The sequence below is a fragment of the Arachis hypogaea genome, chromosome 1 (genome assembly GCF_003086295.3).
Source record: "Arachis hypogaea cultivar Tifrunner chromosome 1, arahy.Tifrunner.gnm2.J5K5, whole genome shotgun sequence".
In the NCBI taxonomy this organism is placed as follows: domain Eukaryota; kingdom Viridiplantae; phylum Streptophyta; class Magnoliopsida; order Fabales; family Fabaceae; genus Arachis; species Arachis hypogaea.
Window position 1 is genome coordinate 76,673,097 of NC_092036.1, and position 9,123 is coordinate 76,682,219.

Sequence of the window (9,123 nt, forward strand, 5' to 3'; positions counted from 1 at the left end):
CTTCTCCCCTTGCAGTGAACCTATATCCATTGGCTTTGTTGATAAGCTACATATGCTCTAAGGACAAGATTTTGTAGATGGTGTACACTGGAGGCAGTTGAGATGGAATAGTGGGGAGGTGAGGTGGTATAGATGGGAAGTATGTAGAAATCACTTCATCTCCTGGCGAGAAATCTTCTATAGGAATTTTCTTCTTTTTCCATCCCCTTGGAACTTTTCTTCTTGTGTCCGTTGATGCCAACTTGTTCTTTGTGGTTTCCTTCTAAGGATAGTTTTGTTGTCTATTTCATGTGATTCTGGTGGGTCTGGTTCCTTTTGGATTACACTTGGTTGTTTCTCCTTCTGATTACATTGGTTGTTGACCATAGGAATCCATATGTGTGGTGCTTGTGCTTCCTTATTTGGTTCCTCCATCAGCTCATTGTCATCATGATCTGCTTCTTGTGAGAGGTTGAAAACATTGAACGTGAGCTGCTCGTCATATATTCTCAGCACTAACTCTCCTCACTCTACATCTATGAGTGCTCTAGCTGTGGCTAGGAATGGCCTTCCCAGAATGACGGGGTAAATAGGATTCTCATCCATTTCCAGGACAACAAAGTCTGTAGGAAGATAGAGCTCCCAACCTTTACCAGCACATTTTGGACTACTCCTATTGCCTGTTTTTGAGTTTTGTCAGCCAATCTGATAATTACATTAGTAGGAGTTAGTTCATTGATTTGGAGCTTCTTCATGAGGGAGAGGGGCATTAAGTTAATGCTTGCTCCCAAGTCACAAAGCTCTTTGTCAATATTTGTTTCGCCTATAGCACAAGGAATGTGGAAACTTCCTCGATCCTTCTTCTTTGTGGGTGGCCCTGGTTGAATGAGAGAACTGCAATCCCTGTTCATCTTTATTGTCTGTCCACCCTTCAATGGACTTTTTCTAGCTAGTAGCTCCTTTATATACTTGATGTAGAAAAGAATTTGCTGGAGGGACTTAATGAATGGTATATTTACATCAAGATATGCAAACATATCGAGGAACCTTGAATACATTCTCCCTGCTACACCACCTTTAAGCCTTTGGGGAAAAGGTGCATATGGGTTCAATACCTCCTTCTTCTTCAGCTTTTCCGTGAGTATGGGTTGAAGTGCATGGCTTATTTCTTCCTGGTTTTCCTTTTGATCATCCTGGAGGTGTTCTACTCCATTCATACTCCTCTCATCAATTGTGGTTATCATCTTACATTCCTCCCACCTTACTTTCTTTATTTCTCCCCTTGGATTCTTCTCTATGTCACTGGGAAATCCATCAGTGGGTTTGGGAATTTGTTGAGATAGATACCCTACTTGGGACTCCAATCTCTTGATGTTTTCTCCTTGGTTTTTGATATTGGCTTGCATTTCTTCCTTAAACACCTTATTGTCTTGGACTTCTCTGCATAAGTTTTCAAGTAGAGCCTCAATTTTTGAGAGCCTGTTGTCTGTTAGTGATGGTGGGTTGAGATTAGGTGGTTGAGAAGGTTGGTTAGGTGAGTGTTGATAGGATCTCTGTGAGGTGTGTTGATGAGATGTATTATTGTTGGAATTGAGGTTGTGGCGTCTCTGGTCTTGACCTTGGTCTTGTTGATTTCCCCACCCAAAGTTGGGTTGATTTCTCCATCCAGAGTTGTAAGTTTTGGAGTATGGATCATGGATTTGTCTAGGCGAGTTTCCAACATAGTTGGCTTGCTCCCAGTCACCTTCTTCTCATATATTCACTCCTTATTGAGCTGGTGATGAAGTGATGGCTGCTGCAACTTGGTTTTTCTCCACCTTCTTAGTAAGATCTGCTAGCTGCTTGGTGATCATCTTATTTTGAGCTAGCAATGCATCCATGTGGTTCAGCTCCATTACTCCTCTAGTGTTACGTCTTTCGGAGGCATAGAAGTAGTCATTCTCAGCAACTGTTTCAATGACATCTATGGCTTCTTTAATGGTTTTCTTCTTATTTAGAGAGCCTCCTGATGAATGATCTATGGCCTTCTTTGACTCATAGGAAAGACCTTCATAGAAAATGTGAAGTTGAACCCATTTATTGAACATATCTGGTGGGCATCTTCTTGTTAAGTCCTTGAATCTCTCCTATGCTTCATAGAGAGTCTCACCATCTTGCTGCCTGAAAGTCTGTACCTCAGCTCTCAGCCTGTTGATTCTTTGAGGAGGGTAGAATCTTGCAAAAAATTTGTTCACCACATCTTCCTAATTTGTTAAGCTCTCCTTTGGGAAGGATTCAAGCCATTTGGATGCCTTGTCCTTGAGTGAAAAAGGGAACAAGAGCAGCCTATAGACATCCAGGTGGACTCCATTAGACTTCACAGTGTCACAAATTCTAATGAAGGTGGTTAGGTGTTGATTGGGGTCTTCTTGAACACTTCCTCCAAATGAACAATTATTCTGAACAAGGGTGATGAGCTGGGGTTTTAGTTCAAAGTTGTTGGCATGTATGGTGGGCTTCTGAATGCTACTTCCACAGTTTCCTGGATTAGGATTAATGTAGGAGCCTAGAACTCTCCTTTCTTGCCCAGCACGATTTGCAGGGCCTTCTCTAGCATGGTTGTGAGCTTCTTCTTCATGATTATTTTCCAAATTCTCTTCCATGCTGGGTTCAAAGTACTCTTCCTCTTCTTCAGCACCAACAATTCCTTTCCCTCTTACTTCCCTCCTTAGTCTCCAGAGGGTCCTTTCAGGTTCTGAATCGAAGGAAGTTGAAGCTCCTTCTCTTCTCCCTGTCATACAACTAACAAAACACACAGCAAGAGATAAAATAAAGAGACTATTCTTGTTAGAGTAATTGTTAGTGTGAGTGATGTAAATTATCAAACAGTTAGTGGGTTAGTGAGCAGAATTGTAATTAACAAAAAAAAGAAAGAAAAACAAAGAGGGTGAAGGGGATAAGGAAGAAACTAAACAAACTGAAGGTAATCGACCAAATCAAATAACAAATAAAGAAAAAGAAAAATGCTCAATCTAGTGATCTTCCAACTTAATCATTGTTGATTCAAAATCAATCCCCGGCAACGGCGCCATAAACTTGATGCATGAAAACTTGTCTCTTAACAAATTTCCCTTCGGCAAGTATACCGAATTGTCGTCAAGTAAAAACTCACAATAGAGTGAGGTCGAATCCCACACGGATTGATTGGTCAAGCAACTTTAGTTGGAAGAGTATGCCAGTTGAGCTACACAGAATTTAGATTGGAAACTTGTAGAAATTTAAATGACTGGAAAGTAAATAGCAGAAATTAAAGTGCAGAATCTTAAATGGGGATTTGGGGTAGTGAACATAAAAATGAATGACAGAAAATAAAGAGAATGAAAACTATAATTGATCCATCAAATTACAACATAGCTCCCTAACCCAATGAAAGGGGTTTAGTTGTTCATAGCTCTAGAAATAAAAAATGGCAGAAAAGAAGAATCCATGCTAAAAGTGCAGAAAAGTAAATATACAGAGGTAGTTCTCCAAAGTGCCAAGCTTCTCTATAGTTCAAAACTACTCCTATATATACTACTCCTCTTGATCTTCTAGTGAGTTCTTCAAGTCTTGGATGTGGGCTCTGGATCTTGAGTTGAAGTAGTTCTAATCTTTAGTGGGCCCACCTTGCAGAGAAGTATGAATTAGGCATGGGCGTTAGTGAGATTAACGTTTAGTGACATTGTGGGTTCGAGAACGTTAGTGGCAATCACTTTTTTCGCTAACGTTCTACCCTCAAATACCTCACGTTAACTCCAACGTTAGAGGCACTAACGTGACCACTAACGTTGCCTTCTAAATCTTTGCTAACGTTATTGGGACTCACTTTTCCCAATAACGTTGGCTTATACCCCTTTCGCAAGCGTTATTGGGACTCACCTTTCCCAATAACGTTGCTATGTTCCTTTTGTCCCTACGTTAGAGTTCACATTAGTGTAATTAACGTGACTCTTAACGTGGCTCATTGCCAAGTTTTGGAACATTAGTGGTGTTCACTTTTACCACTAACGTTAGAGCAGAACGTTATTGGTGTTCACGTTTTCCCCTAACGTTGGAGTTCTCTTTTGTCTCCACGTTAACTACCACTTTAACTTAGTTAACGTGGCAAGTAACATGAGCTATTGATAGCTTCGCAGGTGTTATTGGTGATCACTTTTCTCATTAACGTTGCAAGCTATTTACCATTCCACGTTAGTGTTCACGTTAACTAGATTAACGTGAGTACTAACGTGGTTCTTCCTTGCTTCCTTTGCCCTGAAATCAAGCAAATAAAGTGCATCAAAGCTCTAGCCAAAGTCATGAGATTATGCTTCATCAATTTATCATGCAATTCTAGCAAAATCCTCATAAAATCATATGAAATTCACAATAGTTGCTTGAATTAAGGTGTAAGTGTATTTTAATCCAAAACTTGCCTTATTCACTAAGAAAATGCATGAAACTACCCTAAAACAGTAAAGAAAAGGTCAGTGAAACTGGCCTAGATGCCCTGGCATCACAGAGCCTGTACTGTTAAATAACAATTTTTATAGCTTGCCTTTATCTCATGAAATTTTGTTTTGGGTGTTTTAATTTGTTCATGTGTAATACTGTATTCAGAAAATGTTTAATTAATATATATTAAGTTAAAATTGCTTTAGATAATGGATAGCATGTTCATTGTGTTCATTTATATTTTGTGAATATATGCCCTACAATAATACAGAGGATTCTAGTTTTTGGTAAGTACTTGCCAATTTTGAGTTGTGTAAATGTTAGAGTTACTGTAAAGAATTTATTGTAATACTATGCCTCCTTAGTGACTCTCGGTAAGACGATGAAGCCAATAATAAGATCTTAACATGTTTGCTAAAACTTCAAAGGAAAATAATAATAAAAGTATCTTTAAAGTTGTGTCTAAACTCAAATACAAACTTGGTCACTACGGAAGAGTCAGAGACAGAATAATGAAACAATCAATTCAAGTGTTATAAAACAACTGTCATATCCAAAAAATAACCAGTTGATATTACATTGTAATTCACAGACAAAATGTTATTACATGAGTTTCAAACTTTCAATACTAGTTCATCACTTTCAATACTAGCTCATCAAAGAGAACTTCCAATACTAGTTCATCACTTTCAAACTTATCCTTGAGTTTCTAGAACAAGTTAATAGTAGAATTGATGCAAAATGCAGTCACATATAAATATAAGTGGATAACACATTGCAATTTAATAACAAATTTAATGAGAAATCAAACAGATACCGAAGGGGAAATAAATTAAACCTTAGATTCTTGCTGTGAACACAATATATGATAACCCAGAAGCAACCATCTACCCAATAGTCTAGATCACTTAATTCTATAAGTAGCATAAGCATCCCATCCAACTCTCCTTTGAATTTGGTGAACTCTTCCTAACATATCCCTAAATTAGTTAAAGAGCTGAAGAAAGATATAGCAATACTGTGTATTCAAAACCTTACGATAAGACTTATAAGATATAACAGCTTTCGGAGTCAAATTGTATCCAGCTTTATTAATCTCCTTAGTGCGGAATTTATAACCCTCAAACTAACCGGCAAGTGCACCGGGTCGTACCAAGTAGTACCTCAAGTGAATGAGGGTCGATCCCACGAGGATTGATGGATCAAGCAACAATGGTTAAGTGATTTACTTAGTTAGACAAATAGAAAAGAGTGTTGAGAGTTCAAATGCATCAAATAGTAATTCAGAGAAGCAGAAAAGCAAGCAGTAAACAAGTTGTGAAATATACATGGAGAAACAGTTAAGGCTTCAGAGATATCTATCTTCCGGATTGACTTTTCTTACTAACTATTTTAATCATGTAAGATTCAATTCATGGAAAATTATATGTGACTAAACCCTAACTCATTAGACCTTTTTAGTCCCCTCTGACCTTCATCAACCACCAATTCCTTGGTCACTTAATTCCAATTAGAGGGTGAAGTTCAATTCTAGTTTATATGCCACAAAAACCCTAATTACCCAAATATAAGATGATTATATTGCACGTATCCCGTTAAGTCCAGATAATTAGAAATTTAGGAAAAATTGTTTTCAAGATGTTGTTCAAGTAAAGAGCTTTTCTAAGTTATACAAGAACTCAATTAGAACTAAGGTCATACTTTCGTTCTACCCAGATTCATAAGATAAAGAACGAAAACAATTCTTGAAATAGAAATCAATACATGAATTAAAATAGAAAAGTAATTGTATCAATCCATACAATAAATAGAGCTCCTAACCTTAACAGTGGAGGTTTAGTTGCTCATGCTTCAGAGAGAAGACTAGGATTCTGAAAAACTATAAATTACGGAATGAGGTAGAAGAGAAGAGAAGAGTCTGAAGGGCTGATTCTTTTCCTTTTTATATCTAATCCTAATAAATGAAAATTATATTTTCTAAAACTAAATAATATCTTTTTCTATTTTAAAATAAAAGTAAAATTTAATCAAAATTAATTAAATTCTACGTGCAGCCTTGTATGAGTGAAGGGGGACCACTAGATGCCCAAAGGTTGGCGCCAAACTTGAGCATCTTCAAGTTTGGCGTGAAGTGATCTGTAAGCTCCCACCTTGGTTCTCTTTGCTGGCACCAAACTTGAGATTTCTCAAGTTTGGCGTCAAGTTACCCGCATGCTTTCCTTGGAAATTCATTACCAGCGCCAAACTTGAGTAAACACAAGTTTGGCTTCAAGTCGTACGTGTGCTTCCCTTTGAGAGTAATGAGTGTGACGCCAAACTTGGGGAATCCAAGTTTGGCGCTGGTGAGACCGAAGGCAATGGGACTTGTAGTGCTTCTTGGTGCCAAACTTGGAGAGTCCAAGTTTTGCTTAAAGTCCTTATTCTGCTATAGCTTCGTTTCTTCATAAAAACTCTATCAAATTTATTCAAAGTGCTACCTGGAATAAACAGAATTGTACACGAATCAAAGTAGCATTCATAGTGGCTAAAATATATGTAAATCTCTATTAAACTTAACAATTCAATTGCAAATTTACTAGGAAAAGATAGAAGAGATGCTCACGCATCACAACACCAAACTTGAACTGTTGCTTGTCCTCAAGCAACCAAAATTAATACATGATTAAAATGTGAATTTGCATGAGAAGTGAGAGTTTAATTAAGCTCATGTATCTTCTTGAAGTAGGGTTTATCTATTGTAATACTGAACAGTTTTGGCATCCCACTCTCCTTTGAATCAGAGGAATCCCACTGTGATTCGGAATTAGAATCCGGATAATATTATGAATTCTCTGATCTTTATACTTCAGTTTAATCCTTGAACACAATAGATATCCTTCAATTCTCTTTTAATTTGTGCTTTGCACCTTGAGCCTAGCCGTGACTTTAAATGTTCTGTCTCAAGGGTTACTTGACACAAGAACACCACAAGCACTTAACTGGGGAACTCTCTTGAAGTTCTGATTTTTCTTTTAGCTACTCCCAGATAGTTGTAACACCTTACCACACAAAGTCTTATGCTTAAGCCATTAAACTAAGGTGGCAAGGTATTACGACTTCTAAAAGTAAATATATATATAATAATAGTAGTTGAAGGAATACCGAGGAGCCTTTGAAATGGATACAACTAACAAAGCTTTAAACCCGGTTTGCGAAGATAAACTGGGTGGAGCATATAAGTATATACACACACACACACACACACACACACACACACACACACATATATATATATATATATATATATATATATATATATATATATATATATATATATATATATATATATATAAGAGAATTCCAAAATGACCCAAAGCAGAAAACGACAACCTGTTTCTCCGAGTCAACCTCTAAGAGGGATAAACATAGAATACAAGGTAGAGAATATAAATACATATATAAATATGAGTATAAGTACAACACTAAGCCCTAGGAGTTCTTCACTTCAACCGAGTCTCCAGAATACAGGGTGGTGCTTCTCGACCTGCATCTGAAAAACAGCAATATTATATGGGATAAGAACCGGGAGTTCTCAATATGGTTAAGGTGCCACATATATAATAAATAAGGTCCCGGGAAAGCCGAAGGCAATCCTAGAATCCCGACACTCAGATATGATATAATCTTAAAGGAAATAACTAAACCATAAATTCGGTTATAACGCTCTAAAGTATCTAAGTCACATTATAACTCTAACCCCTTGCTTCCACTTTCACCTAACATAATATTCTAAGGCATTTTACCGCTTACTAAAAAATCATTGTTAACCAACCTTTACCACTGGTCTAACCAGTCACGGCCTAAGGCCCAAATCAAACCAGCTCGGCCTCCAACCCAAATCAACTCAACCCGGCATCTGACCCAAATAAACTAAATATGGTCTCCGACCCATTCCAAAACAACTTATCATTATTATCAGTCCACCACCAAAATACCCAAAACAAAACGACAATCACAAACACAAGGAAAGACAAGGCAAACATATTTAAAGAACAATTATAGCAAGTATCAAAATTACCAATTATACAGAATTTATCAGATAGGCAAACCAAAACTAGTATGCACATCCAAACAAAGCAAACAAATGCAACATGCTCACGTGTCGATTATATTGCCAGAGCTCGACACATCAGGTAGCTAACCCAAAAATTGGTCTCTAGGTTGTGCATTTCCAAGAGGATCATAAACGAAGGAGAGTGCCTTTCCACATCGAAGGAATGTGCCTTTCCACCTTCTTCTGGAGGGTATACGAAGGAAAGTGCCTTTCCACATTGAAGGAGCCTGCCTTTCCACCTTGCAACTAGAGAAGAATGTAGGAGAAACAATACGAAGGAGAGTGCCTTTCCATTTTTCCCACACCCTCATATCGACAAGAGAGAGAACTTCTGTCCTCAACTTGCCATCCAAATATATTTTCAAGTTAACGAGAAAGCGAGATTGCACCGAAATCTTGCCTTCTCGACCATTCCGGCTACACACAGTCATCCCTAATCTCATCATTAACATCTCAATTCAGTTACTCTAGACCATCCTTCACTTTTTGCACTAAACTTTTGACGGGCATAACTCTTTCGTTTTAAATCATTTTTCATCCGTTCTTAGAATGGTATAAACTTCACAGACCCAATTTTCATATAAAAGAAGTTTGAAATC

The 9,123-nt window shown here is 37.6% G+C and overlaps 1 non-coding gene across 1 annotated transcript; it reads left to right on the top strand.

Moving 5' to 3' along the window:
* The first annotated feature begins 2,061 nt into the window (after positions 1-2,061).
* On the top strand, positions 2,062-2,168 carry LOC112715343 (small nucleolar RNA R71). The gene has a single exon (XR_003159633.1). It is a non-coding gene; the product is annotated as a small nucleolar RNA R71 (small nucleolar RNA).
* Positions 2,169-9,123: the final 6,955 nt, after the last annotated feature.